The sequence below is a fragment of the Protopterus annectens genome, chromosome 15.part0 (genome assembly GCF_019279795.1).
Source record: "Protopterus annectens isolate FY-2018-M chromosome 15.part0, PAN1.0, whole genome shotgun sequence".
Taxonomy (NCBI): Eukaryota; Metazoa; Chordata; order Ceratodontiformes; family Protopteridae; genus Protopterus; species Protopterus annectens.
Window position 1 is genome coordinate 168,178,473 of NC_056749.1, and position 23,881 is coordinate 168,202,353.

Here is a 23,881-nt window from a genome sequence, read left to right on the forward strand (position 1 = left end):
CTTCTGTTCACCCTCTAAGGATGTGGTTTGATATGCCCAATGGTTTTGTGTGGTGGAAGGTGAGGAAGAACGCTGCCTATTATTTGTGGGGGTGGGCAGGTACGCTGCCTCAGTGGAGGAAGTTTCAGGGTGAGCAGTTACGCTACCCTGAGGTGTAATCGAGCAGGGTGAGTTGTTACACTGCCCTGAGGATTGTTGTGGCTGAAGGCAACTGATATTGTTTATATGTTTGAAGTTCATGTTATGATAATATATAATAAAGGTCATCAAATGGCTTTGTGTGTCCAGAGTGGCTTGTTCAAATGGGGGCTGGGACAAATGCAGTTTGGCACAAACTAAGTTGTCCTGGACCCATGAGTGAAAGTGTAGGGAGGGGGGTGGGGAAGAGCTAGGCTACGGATTAAGGGACTGGCTAATCACTAGAGTCATGGCAATGTAGGTAGTGAAGGGAGATTAGACTAGGTAAGGAATGGTGGGACTCGATGGGTTTAAGTGTAGAGAGCTAAAGGAAGTAGTTACATTTGGCGTGAGTTGGTCTCTCCCACCCTCCCTTTTTTGGTGGAGGAAAATTTTGTTGGTTGGAGTGGAGAAGAGGGACAGGATTGCCCTCTTCTGTTCACCCTCTAAGGATGTGGTTTGATTTTGCCAATGGGTTTGTGTGGTGGAAGGTGAGCAGGTACGCTGCCTTTTACCAGAAAGGCTCATCCAGACTCTGCTACACTTTGCCGTGAAGGAAAGGTTAGTTTGCTTTTATTTTTTTGTATTACTTTATTGCCTTTCTGTATTTTGAACACTGTGGTTTGTTTTCTGTACCTTGTGTTTTACTTTCATTCTGCTTTAACAGCATATTAAAACTTCAAGAGAGACCACAGCTCCCTCTCTTCTGAGTCAGGCAGAAATTAGAACTGATTAATTAAGGACTCATTCATAAGATAGAAGAGGTCACTTAAGTTTAATCATTTGTTAACTGAGGGGGTGGAGCTAGGAACTAAACCTTCTATTTAAGGGGTAAAATAAAACATTTCAGAGCTTTACCAGAAAGGCTCATCCAGACTCTGCTACACTTTGCTGTGAAGGAAAGGTTAGTTTGCTTTTATTTTTTGTATTACTTTATTGCCTTTCTATATTTTGAATACTGTGGTTTGTTTTCTTGACCTTGTGTTTTACTTGCATTCTGCTTTAACAGCATATTAAAACATCAAAAGAGACCACAGCTCTCTCTCTTCTGAGTCAGGCAGAAATTAGAACTGATTAATTAAGGACTCATTCATAAGACAGACGAGGTCACTTAAGGTTAATCATTTGTTAACTGAGGGGGTGGAGCTAGGAACTAAACCTTCTATTTAAGGGATAAAATAAAACATTTCAGAGCTTTACCAGAAAGGCTCATCCAGACTCTGCTACACATTGCTGTGAAGGAAAGGTTAGTTTGCTTTTATTTTTTGTATTACTTTATTGCCTTTCTATATTTTGAATACTGTGGTTTGTTGTCTTTACCTTGTGTTTTACTTGCATTCTGCTTTAACAGCATATTAAAACTTCAAAAGAGACCACAGCTCTCTCTCTTCTGAGTCAGGCAGAATTTAATTTTTTTCCCGCCCTCCAACCCTGTTACAGTTGTCTTGTTAAATACCACTGTCTTTCTAGTTGCCTGCCTCTTATATTAACCTGACCATATATCTCATTTCCTCTCTACTTTCACTGGCTTGTGTGAGTAATCACAAAATCATCATTTTTTGAAATCCCTCCCCTTCAACTATTTAAATTTATTGGCCATCCTACTGTATTCCATAGTACCAGAATACAAAAGTGACCACCCCTTTCAACCCATCCTGCTGTTTTAAAAATAGTAATTCTCCACTAAACCTTAACTTTTTAAACAGGTAAAACTTAAGTTACCTACTTTCACATCTAACTTCTCTAGTGCACACTGCAGTGTGCATTTTTTTTCATCTTACCTTTAAGCATCCCTGTGACTAGCACTTTCTCTAATACCTGCTGGAAAGCACTAGTAAGACTTAAACTGATACAAGCACTCAACTCTCCTTGTTAATAAGGAGCCTATAATTGCAAAGTACCTGGCTAAGGTAATGGAAAACAGCTCCTGTACTTTACAAAAAAAAAAAGCACCAAACCAGGCATGTCCAAGGGTCAGCTTCCAGTGATTTCTCCTGTCCACCTGGTGAATCTGGGCATACTGGGGCAATGCAGCAATCGCCTCATGTACACAGATAACCCTCTCCTCCTACTACCCAACACTACAACCTGTAAGAGATGCACTTACATAGTCAAAATGGAAGCAAAGCTCTCCCCACCCAAGATTGTGCTAGACAGTCAACAGGAGAAGGTTAACACCCACACTACACCTCAAGCAACAGATAGCCCTTCTAAACCCAAACCACCAGCACCCACATATAGTAACACTAAATCCACATATGCAGAGGCTGTTAACTGTAACATGCCCAAGCACCAAGGACCTCTGAAGCTGAAACGCAAACAAACACCAATCACAACCAAAGTGTCACATATTTCACACCACCAGTGTGCCACCCAGCAACAGCCCCTAAGGCAAGACAATGTACCTAACACTTTAGTCATAGGTAACTCTATAGTCCGGCACACTGATGTCCCTCTCACCAGGTTGAACAAGGAGAAAATTAGTCAGCTGCCTGTCGGGTGCCAGGATCCGCCCACATAATGCATGCACTCAAGTCACTCCACAACAAGTACAGATATGACTCTGTCATTGTCCATGTTGGAGTGAATGACTTGAGATGTACCTCCCTGGACTACATGAAAAGAGACATGGAAGAGCTCTCGGACCATGTGGCCCAGGCAGGTATAACACTAGCCCTGAGTAGCATCCTGCCTTCACCCAGAATGATACCACAATATAAGGACAAAATGATTGACTTCAACAATTGGCTAAGTTTCTGGTGTCATTCAAAGGGGATCCAGTATCTGTCTGCCTGGGACGACATGATTGACAGACCACGATGCTTTGCCAGAGATGGTCTGCACCTGTCGCCCCTGGGATTCAGGTTACTGGCTAAGGCTCTTGCCACCCCTATAGTGCCTTTTTTAGGCAAAGTTCAAAGGACAAAACCACCACCATAACAGGTAAAAGCACGCAAAATCTGAAGGTAATGTTACTCAATGCTTGAAGTCTAAACCTCAAAATGGACTCTCTTGAAGCACTCCTAAAAATGGAGAACATCGATATCTGTGCAGTAACTGAGACCTAGTCAAAGGCTCCAGAGAGCACCCCTGAAATACCAGGCTACAACTCTTACCACACTTTTCGGCCACCAAACCAGGACCGAAACACTAAAGGTGGAGGAGTGTCAACATTCACCAAGGATATTCACACCACCAGGCTAGTTGCCCAACACAATGCATCTGAAATTCTCCAGGTGCAACTAACACTAGGTAAGACTGCAATCCAAATTGTAGCTTGCTACAGATCCCCCACCATACCCCAAGATTCTCACTACACATTTCTAAACATACTGGAAAATATTAAGATAGAACCAAACACCCTAATATTGGGTGATTTAACTACCTTGCCATTAACTTTGAAAACTACTCATGTACCAACGCCTTTGCCCAACGGTTCTTGGAATTCATAAACTCCAACGCCCTGGATCAATTAATCCATACTCCCACCAGGGGCTCCAATATCCTAGACCTGGTCATTACCAACATTGGAAATCGATGCTCCATACCTATGGTCATCCCCTAGTTAGTCAGGTCTGACCATAAGCTTATCACCCTTAACATCCACATCCCACCCCTCCCCCCCAGTAAGGAACCCTCCATAAAAAAAACTTCTCCAAAGCCAACTTCATGCTACTCAAGTCAGAAGTGACAAACTTCACGACACCCATGCAGACGGGAACTGAAAGTTCAACTGTTGAATCCTACACTAAGGCACTGTACGAGCACATCAACTCATGCATGAATCATGCCATCCCAAATAGAACCAAGATGCTCTCATCCAAAAAAGGAAGTCAATCTGGTGGTCCCCTGCCATAAACAAACTTTACAACAAAAGGAAGAAACTGTTGCAGAAAAGAGAAAAATCCCAGGATGCAAAAAACTCCCTTACCAGCCTCAGTAAGAAACTGAGATCCCTCATAAAATCCTCCAAAGCTAGTTACGAAAATAAAATTGCCAAAGATTCCAAAGACAACCACATGGCATTCTATAACTATGTCAAGAATCTAAATGGCAATGCTCAGATCTGCTCTGAGTTAAAAGAGAATGGCATTTAATATACTGATCCCAAGGATATTGCCAATATCCTGGCAGATCGATTCAGTGCCAACTTCACCCCCTCTCACCCCCTAAATGGCCCATCTCAATACCAGAAGATTGCCAAATTCCGGTAATAACGGCCACCCAGGTAAAAAACGCACTCTCCAAAGCTAAGAATACAGCATCCATGGGACCAGATGACATCCCGGGCTGTGTACTACATGAACTACAATATGAACTGGCACCTCGCCTAAGTGTCATGTTTAATCATAGCCTCACCTCAGGTTTTGTGCCCACTGAGTGGCGCACAGCTACAGTTATCCCACTCCACAAGGGGGGATCCACCTTGGACACCGGAAACTACCGTCCCATCAGTCTGACAAGCCTTATCTGCAAGGCCATGGAGAGTATTATCATGAAACTTATAAACAAAGACATTGGCAACCTTCAAACACTGGACCCCACCCAGTTTGGGTTTGTGAAAGGCCGATCTTGTCTCCTGAACCTGATTGACTTCTTTGAATCAGTCTCCAGAGCCATGGACAAGGGTAAGGTGGTCCACACAGCCTATCTAGACCTTGCCAAGGCCTTTGACACCATCCGCCACTCTGGAATCATAGATAAAATTACTAAGCTTGGCATTAATCCCTACGTCACCCAATGGTTTGCTAACTGGCTTACTGATAGAACCCACACTGTAAAAGTAGCCGGCTCCAAATCCAGCTCCAGACAAGTGGAGTACCTCAGGGTTCAGTCCTGGGACCACTCTCGTTTGGCATCTACTTCTCTGAAGTACAGGCCAACACTAAGGGACTCTGGCTAACAAAGTTCACAGATGACTGCAAACTGGGAGCCATTATTGAATCCCCAAATGATGTGGATACTCTACAAAAGGGCCTTACAGAAACATACGCTTGGTGCCAGAGCCATAGGCTCAAGCTCAATGCCAAGAAATGTATAGTTATCCCCTTTGGGAAAAAACATGTATACGTGAATTACCATATAGGTGGCAGTACACTAAACACCGAAAGTGTGATAAGAGACTTAGGGACACAGGTGGACAGTGGTCTCACCTTCAATAACCACATCATCACAACAGTCAGGAAATCCTTCTATGTGGCACACCTCATCACTAAGGGCTTTTCATCCAGAAAAAAGGAGGTCATTGTCCCACTGCACTAATTCCTCATTAGACCCATTATAGAATACAATGCCTCATTTGGTATGTACCTCTCAAGACATCTGCAACAACTGGAAAGGCCGCAGAAATACCTCACTAAAAGAATCACAGGCCTAAAGCAGATGCCCTACGCTGATCGCCTTAAACTCCAGCTATACTCTGTCGCACATCATCTACTCAGAGGCGATCTCTGCTTAACATACAAGGCCATGTCAAACCCAGAGCTGTTGGACATACACTTAAAGAAATCCCAATCCCCCAGAGCCACATGCTCCAGGGATCTAAACCATGTCATCACAATAAACAGACATGCTGGAGGGATAGGTTCCTGACCCAGAGACTCCCCAGACGCTGGAATAGATTGCCCATACATGTCAAGCAGAGTGCTTCTTTGGCCTTCTTCAAAAGGAACCTTGATGATTGGATGGGAGAAAGGAAATTCACCCCGGGGATCACGTCAGTCGCCCTCTTAGACAGGGGTCCAGGGAAGTAAATAGTGTAGGAAGAAATAGCCAGAGAATTATTATGGCTAGGCTTGTATATGCCCTAGGGCTGATAGCCTAGTACCAACCTATGAACCTATTATTTGTGTGTGGGGGGGGGGGTGAGCAGGTACACTGCCCCGGTGGAGGAAGTTTCACGGTGAGCAGGTACATTGCCCTGAGGTGCAATTGAGCAGGGTGAGTTGTTATGCTGCCCTAAGGATCGTTGTGGCTGAAGGCAATTGATATTGTTTATATGTTTGTAGTTCATGTTATGATAATATATAATAAAGGTCGTCAAATGGCTGTGTCCAGAGTGGCTTGTTTAAAGTGGGGCCGGGACAAAAGGGGTTCAATGAGTGGTGGTTGAGATGGTAATATTGTGTTAAAATAGAGAAAAAATATATACGTATACCAATCATGATAAATTTGGAGGGAAACAGGGTATGTTGTAAAATACTGTGGATAACTGAATATGCATTTTTTTTAGAATGTGGTTAAGAAGGACATTTGATAAGTAACTTTGATAAAAGAAAATGTTATATTTGTGGGTAAATGGGACATGCTGCAAAAAATGTGAAATGAAATGTTATAAATGTAACAACACTGAACATTTATGGATGGATTTCAGAAATGAAAATAAGGAAAAAGATAGAATAAAATTAACAGTGAAGAAATTTTAGTAGTAGTAAAAAGAAACATTTGATGAGAAAAAATAAAGTAGACATAGAAGCTGTTTCTGAAATACCTTATGAATTGGAAGGAAGTAAAATAATTCTACTGCTAAAAGGGTAAAATACAGAAAAAGAAAATGTAAATTATAAGTACAAAAGAAAAAAAAGAAAGGAAATGAATGAAAAAAATGCAGCTTATTATTGTGGGTTTCTATAATAGTTGAGGTATTTGACTCACATACACAAGGTAAAATGTTTCTCACCTTTGGGAAGGAAATTTACTATGCTTAGAATGGTCTATTAAGAAAGCTAGCCTAGTATTAGCCATGAACTTATGAAACCATGAATCTAAGAAAAAGGAGAAAATTTGGAGTGCTTTGTTTAAATATAAATAATATTCAGAATATAGTAAGATGAAAAGGAATTTTGGAGTGGTGTAATACATGTGATGAATCTTTAATCATAGACAAGATTTTTAACAAATGAAAGATTACAAACAGTGAAACTATGAGGAGGAAAGAATCTCCTATTTCAGAAATGAGCTGTTCTGAAATAGATATTCTTTAGAAATACAGTAATGATATTACATGTAGCCATCACAAATTTAAAGATTAACCATTGTAGATTTAAAATGGAAATAACAAGTACATAGAATTATAAAAACTGCATGCTTTATACCAATTGTAAAGAAAAGGAAATGTTATTTCACCAGATTTTAGACTATGTGGTACTAAACATGATTATTATAAAAACAGGAGACTAAGAGGAAAGCATAAAAAGAAAATACATGATATAAGAAAAATCTTAGAAGTTATAAGATGTAGAAAGTTAAAACTTTGAGACAAAAATTCATGGACTTACAAAAAGGGTATGCATAGAACTCCAACATATTATATTATAGTATCAGAAGGTTTAGTTATAGCAGAATGGGAGGTAGTTGAAACAGGATTTTCTCATCATCTTGCCATACAGCTAGAGATACAGGAAAACAAGGAATATTTAAAAATAGACAAAGGAATAAAAAGGATAAATGAGAGAGCATAGAATGAAGGAAAGAGATTAGAATACACTTACAAAAAATCATATTACTATGAGAACATTTTATTAAAAAATGGTCTGAATGATGGATGATATTTTAAGGAAATATATATTTTTTTACAGTGGCAATATAATGTGAGAAAAGTAGGAAGGAATAATATAAAATAGCATATAATGATTCATTGGAAAATATAGGACATAATGATATAAAGTACTTTGACAAAGAATTATATGAAACAAATCAAGAAAAAAATACAAGAATTGTTATATAAGCAAATATATTTCTTCTCTTTTTCCTTGAAAAAATATTGAGTTACTTAAGTAGATTAGTAAAGGAAGATGGTAGTGTAATTACAGAAATAATAAAACCTAATAAGATAAGTGGAAAGAAACCATACACAAAATAATGCATTACAATACATGTTTAAAGAAAGAAAAAAGGCAGTGAAAAAACATGGAAAGTAAAAACAAAGTTAACAGGAAAAATTGAGTAGAGTTGGAAAAGGAGATTTATTTATAACTGCTAGATAAAGTATTAGGACAAGTAAATATAAATTTGGCTGTAGGACCAGATGGAATAGGGTATGGAATGCATAAAAATTGAAGACTCGCAAAATATTTTGAATGAATGATTAAATGAAGGTTTTATGTATACGGAATTATGTAGTGGAATACTTAAAATCATATGGAAGAAGGAAGACAGACAATTGAAAAACCTGAGACTGATCGTATTAAATAATAAAATCAATACAAAAGAGAGTTCAAACTAAAATGGAAAATATTATGGAAGATAGTATAAAGGGAGAGGGTTGTCAAGAATATTTATGATAGTTACAGAAACTGTGGATGACATTATCAAGAGAAAAGAATCAACAAAAGTCATTAGTTATGAATGTGACATTTTGTGAAATAAATTGGAAAATGATGGAGGCAGGGTATATCTGAAGGGTTAAGAATTCCAGTTCTGTTGACACATGTAGATGGCATTATAATAGCAGAAAACAAGATATGGATAATCTACACAAATGAGTGTGTAGAGGTGATAGGGATGGTTTGCATAAAGAGAAAAGTAAATGTTTATGTGATATATTAAAGATAGGGGGTATACTTTTACAATGAATGAAATTTCTGTCCGGTATAATGTTTGGGAATAAAGATGCAAGTAGAATTCAGTGAGAAAACAACAGAAGAAACATAACAAACCTGTCTTTTCTCAACAACATATAAATTATTCAGGAAAAAAGTTATTTGATAAATTCGGTACTTATGGGAAAAACAGCATATTTAGCAACTGCATTTATGTTATCAACAGTATTTATTTGATAAGATATTATTGCAAATATATTTTTTTCATTTAAATGGTGTACTAGATTAAACCCAGTAAAAAGGGAAGTTATGTCTGAGAAGGGTAGATCATTTATTTTATGCAATATGGGTTATTTGAAAGGAAAGACTGAATGAAATTTTGTTTAATGGGAAAGGAATTTTGGCAGCTATATTGCAAACAATTAGATTATAGATGAGTAAGGAGTCTGGGTCAGTTTTAGAAGGAAAAAAGTAGTATGTTACAAAAAATTATAAATTGTAAAAAATAGAAATTTTAAAATATGCACCTATAAATATGCATTTTGTAAATATATAAATAATGATTTTTATGTTGTGTTACATAAAGGACTTCAACTCATTTTCAGTAGGTGCCATGAGATCTTTTACATCCATCTGAGCTACCACCAATGCAAGCAGATGGGGACCTTTGTTCAATGTCTCATGCAAAGGACAACACACAGGAGTGCAGCATGCTACACTGCATTGTCAGTAAGTGATCCACCTGATGTGGGAATAGAACTCATAGCATTCTGCACAAGAGACAAGTGTAATACATGTGTACCATTAACAGTGACAAGACAGATATAAATACACATAGTTCACAAAATGTTGATGTTGCAAGAGAGATTGAGATCTTTTGAGGATGGTGTTTATGCCTCCATTGGACTTGCAAATGTGCAGTAGGTTCCTACTTTCTATAACTTTTATAACGGCTTATGTTTGAATGCTCTTAATTTGTAAACCATATCTTCACTGCCTCTTTTAAAAGGTCATATTATGAACAATATCTAATTTCCACTAGAAAGCAAATGATATTGCTGTGCACATTTGCAATTCATCCTTCATTGTTCCCCTGTTTGTTGGTAAAGAAGATTGATAAGAATTGTTTTTCTTATCTGAGAATTCACTCAGTCTCATTTGCTTCATAAAATCACACTTTAATTTTGGAGTCAAAAAGCATTTATTTGATATTTTTTCTAGCAACTCTTTTTTGATAATTTTAGTTTTCTTACTCAACCACATTCTTGACTATTTTATTTTTACATGTCATAGACTAAGATTGCAGTTCACTTCTGAGTTGTCAATATACACACCTGGGGATGTTAAGGAAAAAGAAAAACAGCTGAAAAATGCGTCATATTTCAAAAACGTCTCAAAAATGTGCCATAATTCACAATGTTAATTTCAAGGCATAGAAGACATTTTGAAACAAAATATCCACAAGTGGATATCTTGGGGCCTACAGGTAAATATTCATGTGTTAAGTACAGAATAAATGTGCCTAAAGAAGGCATGCTACAATTAGACAGAGAATGACAAAAAAAATTAATGTCTCACTACACAATATCTGAAGCTCAAAAATACTTTAAAACAGATGCATATTAAAGCACACATGCTTAATACACATGACTATGAGGCAGAAAGCATTGCTGTTAACTAGAAGTGACTTCAAGATTTCTACACACCAGATACAATTAACACTTTCACCACAATAAATATATCAGTAGTACATGCTTACATCTATGCATGAAGGTTTCTAGAATGATCTTTTATGTATTAGACCTAGACAGAAATGAGAAATATTTGTGTTGACAAAGCCTGAGATTAATTTAGTGTCAGGATATTTTATGCACCTGATTTGGAGTATTCAAAATATATTTGCCCAGAGAAACATGTATTGATGGAGTTGTATATACACAGTGGATACTACAATTTACACGTGCATTGCGTGAAGCAGTGTAGGTTTACAGCAATGGGGCAAGCTAAATGCAGGGAAATGGAACTTGCTGCCATATGGTTGGACTTTGCAAGGACAGATTAAGGCCCATCAACAATAAAAAAAACGCTCATTTTTACATGTAAATGGATCATGTCTGACAGATACCCTGCATTGCAGTGACAATCCTAGTGGAGCCCAAAATAGTGTGCATGTATACACACACACAACTGAAAGGAAGCAGCAAGCACATATTGTGGCCTGTGGTATGTCAGTACTCTGTGTGCATGTGGCTGTGGTGAGATTCACCAGCAATACATTCTAATTTGAAATAGAGGCCAGAAGTAGATGAAAAGGTAGGTAACTGTGGGATGGACTTAATGCTAAAAGAATCACACTGACAGACGAGGTAGCCACTGTCCTATTAAGTGAAATAATGCAGGTGTTATGAATGTTGACATGCATACATTTTTTTTCTTGGGGGGGGTGGCAGATGATGCTTCAGATTCAGTGCAGACTCTTTCCAATGATACTATAACTTTCACATGAAATGCATTCCGACAGAGGTATGCCTCTACAGCTATTTCGATGCAGTAACTGGTGAACAACAGCAAGGCTAAATTTGACAGGTCTGTGTAATTCTGCATGGGACTATAATATGAACAAGATTTTCAGTAGCATGTGGAATTATGTTCTGGATCAGGCTGTACAACCCCTTTGACACTGAGCCTAAAGCATACCATGAATTCTGAAATGCACCGCAGCTAGATATTGGTTGTATGGTGTTGCTGAACTGTGCCTTGGGCAGAAACATTCTACATAGTGCTAAAATATGAATAAGGAAAATTGTGCAGCACTTTTGTGAACTGCCTATGAGGCAATGTAGTGTGACTTTTTACTGAACTGTGCCTCATTGAGGACTATGCAGTAATGCAATGAACTATGCTTTAGCTATCATTGTGGAGTACACTACTGAAATGTGAAGCAAAATAAAATTTTGGTGCAAACATGTTATATATCATTCTGGTACTTTGGACACAAACTCGTTCAATGGAGTATCAGAGTTACTTCAGTTAAAAGTGTTATTCCATTTAACTCTTCTTCTGTTAATTTTATTTTATTTAAAAGGGCAATTGATTGTAGATTAAATTTGTCCATATGTGTTATTTAGGAAAATATCAATGAACCTTTTTTATATTTTCTTCATAGCACAAGTTTCATAATGAGATCTCCAAGAAAGGACTGAACTTAAAATATTTGCTAATGTTATTTCTTAAGTAAAACATTATTATTACTAGAAAGCCAATAAGCTCTTGCTTCCTTTACACTACCACACAATGAATTTACATCCAAACAAAACACACTTACTTTTGCTACTATTCTCTTACACAATTGCAATAATTAAAACTCCCGATAATGTGGTCATTTAGGTGACTTTTATTTTTAGAGACAAACTATCAGTGTAGCAATGGCCAGATTTAAATATGCCATCCCTAACTGGAAGCATTTGGAGAGGTTTAGGAACCCTGCTTTCTAAAACACTTATTATTAGCTATCTTGCTAAGCTTTCTACATTTGCAAGAGTAGACAAGTGTTTGTGAAGATGATCAGATGATGTCAAAACTTCACACCAGGTTCTTTCCTCTACAGCTATAAATGGCAGTTAACTATTTTCAAGACAGAAACATGATCTCTGATTCAGAAGTGCTGATGCTCATAAAAGCCACTTTACATTTAGCAGTAAATCACTCCACTGCACACTGGAGATCATCAATGTAAGACTAACGTTAAGTGTCTGTAACAAACAGATACACCATCTTCATTTCATAAAAATGGGGACGCCACAGACCTTGGGTGGGTCTTCAATAAAAATGAGAGAAGAGGGAAGACAACAGTATACATAGCAGGAGTCATGCTCCCACCATGAACGCATTTAACTTAAGGCCAAGGATGTAGGTGCAGCATTCACTCCTCAAATATTGCGACAATGGCAAACCTAATGGTGTCGGCAATCCTTTCTGTTGCAATATATTCAATAGTATATAATCGTATACCTTCTGCAAGCTTACAGAAACTATATGTAGATAGAAGTCAGAATCTCCCATGATAAATTTCAATATCAGTACAAAGGCATCTACTGACTGATGGTCAGGAGGAATCTGCATTGCTCCTCCTGAAGTAGAGGCTTGAATACTGGACAAGGTCTCCTTCTCATCACTCTGGTAAGCTGATGAGGATAATCTCGCTTAGTGAAAATACCCTTCTGTCCTTCTTATTTACACCTCAGAGCATACCACGTTTGCCATTTGAGAGGTACCCAACCTTTCACACAAAACTGAAAAGATGGGTCACTGTTGGCACCCCAAATAATATCCAGCATTTTTTGATACATCATGCATTCCTGTTGTCCTCTGCAACAAAAGTGTTAAATCACTACAGTGACCTGATCTATCACAAGGGATCCAGTTCCATTATTTTCCTCTGATACTGCCCCCTCAGAGAAGGGCATAACCATTGGATTCAGAAGTTAATCAAAATATTCTGTCAACCTCTTGGCAGTGTCATCAGCTGAAGTTCTCACCTCCACACATCATCAGAACAATCTAGGTAGGATTATGCCTCGTCTTCCTCATTAACCAGAATGCTTATTAGGATTTCTCTGGGGTTATTTAAAGTTGCCTTCCATTACTGTCAGTCAAAGCCATCCCAGCATGATATTTTGCATAGTGACTGTCACAGCTGATTAGTCCCTTGCATAGGGTACCTGTCCATCAAGTCTGGAGACACCATTACTAGCACTGCATGGAAGGTCGCGCTCATTAACCTCATGGCTTCCCGTACTGCTACGAATTGTACTGTGATTATCTCTGTGAAAGATCCCATCCATTTTTAGCTAGATCTCTGTATCCATCTCAGTTATTGAGATTATATAGGATGTATTCAATTTTCATGTCCCCTACTTCCTCAGGTATATTTGAGAAGCTTTTCTGGACAAGTGAGTTGAACTTCTGAGAATGAAACATGATTTATGCATTCATGTATTTTGACTTTCTGGTTCTTTCCAGTTGCATCCTCAACCACTGGTTTCAGTAAATCATCAACTTGTGATAAATTGACAGCTCACTATGCCTAACAAGTCTTCAGAACACACAACCTCAGAACCAATGGCAGAACGAAAATGTCAATCACTTATTTGCCGTGGCAGCAACATCACGTAGACTATCACTATGTTAAGACATGCTGCTTGCTGTAAGAATCCATGAATAGCAGTGTCTACTTGGATTCTGAAAGCAGAAGCCATTCCTCAGGTTAACATCCCTCTAAATATCTCCATCATTCCTGACACAAGTATTCACAAAGCACAAGCAGAGATGTATGTTGAAGCTCTTAAATGACTAGTCAGTCTATGTCCATATCCTTAAATTTGGTTAAGAACTTGAACAATTTGCACATCTGACTTTACTCAATATTATATTTGTCAACAAGAGTCTGCAATGTGTATTTACAATGCCAATTATTTATGTGGCCAATTAACAACATATTTTAAGAAACAAAGTTTCTCTCTGTTGTTCAATGAAATACACATCATAATTAGCTGTATTTCTACATATATTTGCTACATAACTAACAGTTTCTGCTATTTCATTACATAAATCATCAAAACGTCCATTGAAGTAAACCCACCATTATAATACTCCCCTTCATATTATTCCTTTGGAGATTTACTCCGCATTAAGCTGTGGTACAGGTTGTTACATATTTGTAGCAAACATCACTTTGGTTTGAACTGTGCTGTTTTGTGTTGAACTCTGCCTTTGGTTGTGTTGAACTATATCTTAGGTTTTACTTTGCAGTACTGTGTTGTGCTGCCTGGTGGATGGCACTTTGGAACATGGCATTGACCTGCACCTTGGTAAGCTCCATACAACATTGTTCTGACATATGCCTTGGGCAGAACTGTGCAACATATACCTTGGGTGCTACTGTACATCACTCTTTTTAAATGACAGTGTGTAGCACTGTATCAAACTGTGTCATGTGACAAAGTGCAGCATTGTGTTGACCTTGGTTGACTTTGTGCAAATACCATGGCATGATAAAGTGCATCACTGTACACAAATGTGTTTTTAGTGGCAAAGTGCAGCATTATACTGCACTGAACTTTAGCAATGAGTAGAACTGTATCAAACTGCATCTCGGGTGTCACTGAACTGCACTGGCTTGAATTATTTCCTGGTCTGTTTTCTACAAAACTGTGCAGGACCTCTACTGGATGTCAAAATGCAGCATATACAATGGGTGGTAAAGCACAGCACTATATTGACCTGCATCTTGGGTGGTGCTGTGCAGCAAAGTGTTACACTCAGTCTTTGGTGGGAGTATGCATCTCTGTACCACTGTGTATTGACTGGCACTGTGCAGAGGTGTTCTGAACAGTCTCTTGGGTAACATTGTGCAGTACTGTGCTAACTTGGGCCTTGAATGGCATGATGCAGCATATACCTTGAATAGTAATGTGCAGCACTATGTTAAACTGTATCCTTGGCTGCAATGTGTGCCAGATACCTTGGGTGGCACTGTGCAGCACTGCCACCTATGCCATTAGTGGCGTTTTGCAGGACTGCATTAGACTGTGCCTTCAAGGGCAATGTGTACCATTATATCAAGCTATGCTTTGGTGGCACTTCTCAGCACTGTGATGAACTATGCCTTGGGAGGCACTGTGCGACATGGTGTAGTGAGCTGTACCTTCAGTTACATTGTGCATTACAGTGTTGTACTGTGCCATAGGCAGCATTTTGCCAGTGCATTTTTCCTCCTATGCCCTTACTAATACTAACTAAATTGAAAGCTTTATGCACCCACTCTGTTAAATGGAACAGATACTTTCTAATGTGCTGAACCAGTGTTATCCAGTTGCATAATCTTATAGTCTAGTTCTGGCTATAAAGAACAGTGGTTACTCTTGCTTTTAGCCGGCATTTTACAAATCAGATTTACATATTTTGTTCTCTACTAGATGTACAGGTTGCACGTAATATCTGTCTATAAATACATAACTCTCTCTCTCTCTCTATATATATATATATATATATATATATGTGTGTGCGTATTTGTGGGAGGGTGGGAACAACCTCCTTCACAGGAGGTGTAGTGGGGCTTGCCCCTGCAAAAACACAATGCTTTTGCCATTTTTTAAGAACTTGTACTTATCATGGCAGCGGATTTTCATAGTGAACTGCTGACATTTGCACTGTCGACCACTAGCAAAAATTACAAAAGGCACCTGCACAAGATAAATGTATGCCACAACCAAACCAATGGCATCCATATCTATCTGTATGTGCCATTTATGTCATCAGCATATATTTCAATAATGTTTTAATACTGTATTTTATATTTTAAGTACTATGATTGCACCCTGAAAAGGGTCTTTAGACCAGTCAATCTAATACCAAATACAAATAAATAAATAGTGCAATAATTTACTCTCCACTTTTCAAAATGTCATTATGAAATGATATGGCTATCAATTCTAGGAAAAGTTATACAGCATATAGTATGCTATATCTGAATGGATACTGACTGACCACAGTATTGAATGGTATTATATTTAAGTTCACATAATTGAAATGGCTTTTCACCACAATGCCAATATTTCTTGGGATCAGATGTTTGCCCTTTCTCCAATGTGGAGCAATCTTAGATTTGGGATATATAATATGCTTGGGGGGGGGGGTGCATGGGTACTTGCCCCCTGCAAAAAATCTTTTTTTTTATTTTAATACAAATTTTGGTGAAAATCTGCTTTGATGATACAAGGTTTGATTTAGTCACATTCAGTATTATGGTCAGTCAATATTTTCAGCACAGACCCATCTAAAATTATCTAATCATACACAATAGAAAGAAATCAATAAGCCTAGGAATATGACAGCGAATTTCCTTTGTAATCTTCCAAGAAAAGTAAGCAGATGCAAGAATGTTCAGAAGCACAATACATCTGTATTTGATACGCAAGTAGCTTGTGTTCCTGCAAAAAATACTGCTAAATATAACTGACTTGTATAAAATGGTGCTGTTATTAAAAGCCCCACTATTATTTTAAGTGGTCATTCACCACTTGATATTTTAATATACTGCCTGGAATAAGTGTTGTTATAAACATGGAGTGAATTGTCAATGCACCCTAAACTGATATATTAGTTAATCAGTTCTGTTACAGCTAATTTTCTATTTATCAAAACAGTGCAATGTAATAGTTTATAATGCTATAACCCAAAATGTATTTACTGCATGAATCAGGCTTTTGCCATCTTCTACAATAAGCACTCTAGGGAGATAAAAATTGAAAGAGAAAAGAAAGTGAATGATTTCTGTTTCAGAAAATAACCTACAATTCTGAACAGAATTTTAAAGACGAAATCAACACATCAGGTTAAATCATTTGTGACAGCAGTTTCAGAAATACTTGTTGGTCAAAACATTTTTTGTGTAGATGATGAAATACTCAAAGGCAAAGGATAGGAGATGTTATAGGTGAATTATCATGTCATCTTACACTGAAGAAGATTAATTCACAGCATATTGTGAAAAAAGTACATCACTTATTGTTTACTGGTAGAATTAGATTCGCTGATAACAATATAGCCTTGTCAAAAATCAAAAGTGCAGAATTGAGCTTTCCTACCTACAGACAAATCAACTAAACACTTGGACAGTTGTGTATTGCTAGCAACGCTGTTTACTATAATACTGACCTAGGTTTACTCTAATGCTAGAATCCAACAATAAAAGAGAATAGCAGTTATTGATTTGCTATACTGTGCATTTCAGACTATAAACTTGGCAGCTGTAGCACCTGCCTTAATATTTGCCAACTTACAGATTTTCATTAAGCTCAAATGAAGATGAAAATAATCAGGATACATACAGATACAATAAGAAATCTTCATTCACAGCCAGCTACCTCACTCATTATTTTGCCTTCTCCTTACATTGAAGCTGTTAGTTTTACCTTATACATTTGCTTTCCATTACCATAAATTTCATCACATCTCTTCCAGTTACCTGTGCCTGAGCCACACCTTTCATTCCCAAATGTGGACAGCAGGTGAGAACAGGCTGAGCCAGATGCAGGTAATTGTGCCTGCATGAACTTAAAAGATGCCCACTGTTCCATGGCCTGAGTGGCATATGCATTCCTTTATTACTGCAATGGCAATGTACTACTTATGATGTAATCCACTTTTCACATTAATATTTTCTTTGCCTCTATAATCTCCTTTTTAAAGTAAATACATTGTTGCAGAAGACAAGCATACAAATAAAAAAAAATGACCCTTTTCTTCATATTATTCAGTCCTGACACCAGTGGTGTTAAAGTCAGTGGTAGTTCAAAAATACTTATTGCTTTTTTTTTTCTGGAATACGAGACATATTCCTGTCTACATGACATATCTCTAACTACAATCTTTAGTAGTTTATGCTGGGCACTGGCTGTGTCTCAAAGGGCTAACATCCCTTCCAAAATGTTCAGGTCAAAAGAAATTCTCCCAGAATTTAACCACAATAAGAAAACTGACTCATATAATTTTGTTGTTCAGTTAGAACTGATTGGCAAAGTACTAACAGTATTATAAAACAGGATAAATTAAAAACTTAAAAACACTGTACACCAAAGCTATTTCCTTTTCTGACCCAGAAATCACAAGTATTTGGAAAGAAATGGTATGTAGAGTTAAAAATAATACTTAGAAGTTTCCTACTGGAAAATGTGCTGGCTTCTTGATTCATAAAGTTCTAAGGTAGTATATCACCTTTGGAATGTGATAAAGACATAGATACATAACCTGAGAGACAAAATGATTAACTTTTAAATAAAAGTCAAAAAAATTATCAATGAAACAAATGCCATGAATAAAAGGCATTTGGGTTTGAAGGAAGCCAAGTTTTAAATAATTTCTATAAAAATGCTTCTTAATTAAAGAAATGATTCCACATCACAGCCAGTCTCACTTGACAGGGCATAACTTAAACAAGAGTCTTGTCTAAAAGAAAAGTACAAAGCACTGTTAAATAAAATGACTGTTTATTACTATTCAAGATTATCATTTGAATATCAATTTTCATGTAGACTAGTTCAAGAAAAAAATACAGGTGGACACAAATATTAAAAAAGAAAAGGGACAAAACATTTGTCATTCGAGTGACACCTACAGATGCATCTGCAGTAAACTCCTACTGATGCCTCAAGGTGTCAAATATTGTTTGTTCATATTTGCATCAATAATTCCAAAACCATGCTATGTACAAGGTTTTTGAAAGATCTTATATTAAAGCTTACATAATGGCAAATTCAACTGCATTAATATTTGACCTCCATTTTTCTAAATATCTTAACAACCAAGTAACACAGACACAACTCCTTAGCCTCATATGAAAAGTCTCAGCTAGATGAATTAAATGCTGCTGACAGTGGGTGTTTAACTTGAGTGGTTGCTAAGATATTTTAAGTTGTTTACAAAATATTACAAATCAAATGCTTACTGTGACTTATAAAATTTGGTTTAAGACCTAGAACCTAAAGAATACTACGTAATAAAAATAGTTTGCGCTGAAGAGTTTGTCATTTATAGCTCTTTCACAATCCTTGTGGTTCCAAAAATATGAACATTTGTTTGAAATGTGAGGACATAATTTGATTTTGTGAAAAGGCTTAGGCTCTGCACATTGGAAGTTACTGTGCAAACTTCCTGAGCTCCATTGGAGTGAATGACTTCCATGCAGCCAAATGGATGAGCTCACTGTCCTGTAGTTAGAGTATCTGTTATTGTCACAAATGGATTGGGTTCATACAGTACTCTAGCTGTCTCAGATCTAGCTATAGAGAAGGCAGTGAACATTTTAAATTCCTTTGGGAAGCTTTTTTTTGTGTGTGTGCACGCAAATAATGGTATATAGCATCAGGCAGAATTTAAAATGAGAGGAATTGTCTGATATCATTTGCAGGTGGAACACTTTCTGAAAGAAGGCCTAGTCAACAACAATGGTCCAATGAACAGTCTCCATGCATGATGTGGATGTCATCATCAGGGGATGCTACGAAGGATTAAGAGACAGAAATCCCAGACTTGCACGCAGTAGCAACTTACTACAGTATACTACTTATGAAGTGAACAGACTTAGTATTTTCCTGAAACTGGATTAAAGTATTGCAGCCAAGATTCCTTTCCTACTTCAACTCCTTTTTTGAAACCATATTCATGGTCTACCTGGTAAAAAAAAAAAAAAAGAAAAGAATTGCAATGCCTTTGCAATAGATCACATTCTTACAAACTATTTTTTCTGTCCCATTCACTAATGCTTTTCTAATATTTTTAATACCTAGCCTACTCCCTAGATTTCTCTTCTTACCTTTCATTCTCTTTAGTCATTCATTTTTTTTCTAATTCTCAGTACAATGTTCGTTTCTATCATGTTTCTTGCATGCCTCAATGTGCCCCAGGCTCTGCATTGATTCACATGGTTTATCTTTTCATCCCCTACTGAACCAGTGGGTTTAACTTATGACCAAGGGTTATAAACATTATATAAAGCATATATATATCTCCTTCATTGTTATGTTTTTGGATTATAGTGATGGACTAATTTACATAATCTCTTTCTCCTCATTATACTTTTTATGCATTTAGCCCATGTTGCTGCTACAAATTATACTCCAACGAATCATTTGCCTATCATATGAGTCAACAATGGGTTTCACAATGAAGAGTTTCAAGTCAAAAATGTAATGTTGCAGAGAGGTTCTCCACAATGTGTTGTACTGTGCAAGTAGGCAGAGTGCTTTTTTTCTTCTCCTTTTCTGCACTGTGGCATGCAGATATGATTGTTATATATAATTTAGGGAGGTGGGATGGTTAACTCCCATATGGGGAATGCAGGGAGGCTGCACACCAAAAATATTTTTTTTGTATTTTTTGTTTCATCAGTTTCAATATTCATCTTTCAAAAAACCGGTGAGTAAAAGGAATGTTATTCTACAGCTCTTAGGTAAACCATTCATTCTTACTGGCTAAAAGTGGATAATATACACAGAATTATTTTTATTCACTGCTCTATTCATTTTTTTTTTTATTTACTCTCTGTTGGCTGTTACTAGCCATAGACTTCTTTCAAGGGAGATGAGGTAACAGTTACCTTGCAAATGGTAGAAGTATCAATGTTTTAGATGACCCCATGACTTTCTAGCCTTCTCTGTATAATTTGGCAGAGTCAGACAGAAGTTTGGAAGACAATATGTTTCTAAAATGATCAGAGATAACAAACCCCCAGAAGTAAAGAGGAGGAGTTATTGTGGACAAATGTCATGAAGGCGAGTTATTTGGAGGTTGAGGAATTGCAAGAGGAGCTGCTCGGCTGAATTACAAGTTCTGGCTATAAATGAGATGCTTTTTAAAAAAGAAAAACATATTGATGAGGCTAAAACTATATCATGCTCAGGGTAACCCTTGGTGTTCTGCAGAGAAATAAATTATTTTACAGCAGCAGATGCATTACATAAATCCAATCAGAAGAGATAGCCTGGATTGACATGAAAGCCAGTAGTGAAAACTAAGGGGGGGCAGATATTTAATTTGGAACAAGATTGGTGGATATTTGTGTTTTGAATTTTAGAACATAAGAAAGCTGACCCATATGGGATCAGAAGCTTTTTATGACATATTTGAAAATAATATGTTGAAGAAACGTTTTTGGTAAATGTACATATGAAAAAAAAAACAAATACCCATAGAATGCATTTGTCATTATGCTAAAATATTCCCAAAGCAGATGCAAGTTGGTGGTACTTCATCTTTTATTTTTTTTTATTTTTGTTTATTTTACATTTGTTAGTTGTACAAGTGTAGTAGTTTAGGGACCTTTGTAAGTGCCAGGCTGTGCTGTAACCACAAAGACAACCATGCTGCAAGTTATTGTACAGAAACAGCAACAATGGATTAAAATAAACGATTAAAAAAATAATATGAATGAGGAAATGCTTTATTTGGCCCCATAACCAGCTGCAATGAGGGTATGTAATGTGCTGGCTGTCCAGGATATACTTCCTGACTTTCTCCTGGAGTGGACAAAGTGGAATCTGGCATTTGAGCTAAAGCTCTTGTAAGCCCACAGGTAAAAGTCCTAGTTTAGCTGCCCTTGTAGGCCATTTTAAGCCTCACAAGTTGCCATTTCTGTCCTTGAAATAACCTAGCCCATTTGGTTATAGATTTGCCTTACTGATACCATAGTCCATAATTATATATTACCCCCTAATGACAATACGTGGGATCATACTAGAGATAATTTGTGGGGACCTATGCATGGGATAAAATATTTAGGAGCTGTTGCTGTCCATTAGTTGTTTGGGGAGGTGTAGTCTTGTTTCCCATACATAGATCTATGTTGCGCTTGAACATGGACAGGAGTGAACTTTGTTTTATGGGGGAGTCTATTCCAGAGCAGCTTTAGCCTCTGCAAGACAGAGGTTTTACTCATAACTGTTCTGTTGATGTTGCAGAAGAGGCTTAGATTCTTAGAGTATTTCTGATGCCATTTGACTTACTGATGTAAATTAAATCCCTCAGTAATGGGTTGGAGGAGGGCTTGTAGGACAGACACAGGTCACCTCTTACTCTGTAGGATACGGAGTATATTGACAGGGGAGTTGGTCCATGTAGGACATGCTTTTTAGGCATTGTATCCTTTTAAGTAAGGTAGCTCTGTGGTGTTCCAGCTGTTACATGTGATTGGACAGATGCATGCCAAAAGGGACATTATGTTCAATGACTGGCCCAATGTGGGCTGAGTAAAGGAGGGCAATGGAATACATAGATTTAGACACAATACTTTTGTTTATATGCTATGCAATATAAAAAAAAAAAAAACTTTCTTACAACTGACCCATGTTGGTCAAAAGTTGGGTCATTATCCACACAAGTTCCCAAATCCTGAACAAATGGATCAACTCTTAGGGATGTATTGTCAATGTGGTTGTTCTCTGAGGTAAATTACTTCCCAAAGAATACAGTAATGCATTTTTTGGCATTAATATTTGGTCCATGATTTTGGCACCAGTATTTGGGAACAAACTTTTCTGCGGGATGGCTAAGTCACTAGGTGATTCAATGACGGCTCCTACCTTGCAATAATCTGCAAACTTAGTCATGTTAAGGAATGACAGAACCCATCGCTGCAGAATTTTTAGCTTTTCATAGCACTTTTAGAACTTGACTTTGTACGATAGCTACAGATAAGCCAGCTTGAAGTTTATCTTGCTTATCAAAATTCTTTATCCCAAAATTCTGTACATTATTCGAGGGTTTCCTTTACAGATACTTTTTCAGGCAGCTGAGCAACTAGAATAAAATGAGAGGCTCTCTGACTTATCACTCAGCTCACAAAAATAGTGGAATTCACCAACTGCACATTAAGACATTTTATTAAGGTACTATGCCAAATTATATACGCAAAGCTATTTTCCTTCGTGGCTTGAGGTTTTAGTGGATAGTGCCCCTTTTGCATATACTTCTCAAATCCCCTCTACTCTTACTAGGACAGAGCAATGTGCCTACTGCATATTGTTTAGCACAGCTAAGGGAATCTTGGAAAGATGGCAGTTTGGTAACAATTCATATTATCTAAGCACTATCTGTAATCGGTTGATCTGTGTGTGTCAGACGTTGCCTCTCTGTCAACATCAAATGCCGCTACTGCTTCCTTTTGAAGATCATCCAAAGTTTGAGGCCATACTTCATTTTTCAAATGCAGCAATGGATTGGTAAAATATGTTATCCCTATCAGGATTACATTCCTTCAGTTACTAGAGGGGTACAACCCCCCCCTTTTTTTCTTTTAATCGGACTATACTATACCTACTAGTTCTTGTGCCAAAAAGGCTATAATAATTGGTTTTAAGTGCACTTCTTCCAGTTATTAAATAGTGCTGGCAGATACTTAAAGATGTATAACTGATAGAGTTGCATTTAGACAGGCAAAAAGAGAGAAAAGTTCTTCCAGATGTGGTCCCCTCCATTGAAGTTCCTTCTCTTCAAGTATCAGATTAGTGGAAAGATATAACTAGTTCCTCAAAGATTACTTATCTCAGTGCCCTGGATGCAATCATATATGAAAGTAGTAGTTAAACAAAAGAAGTTAATTAACTAAT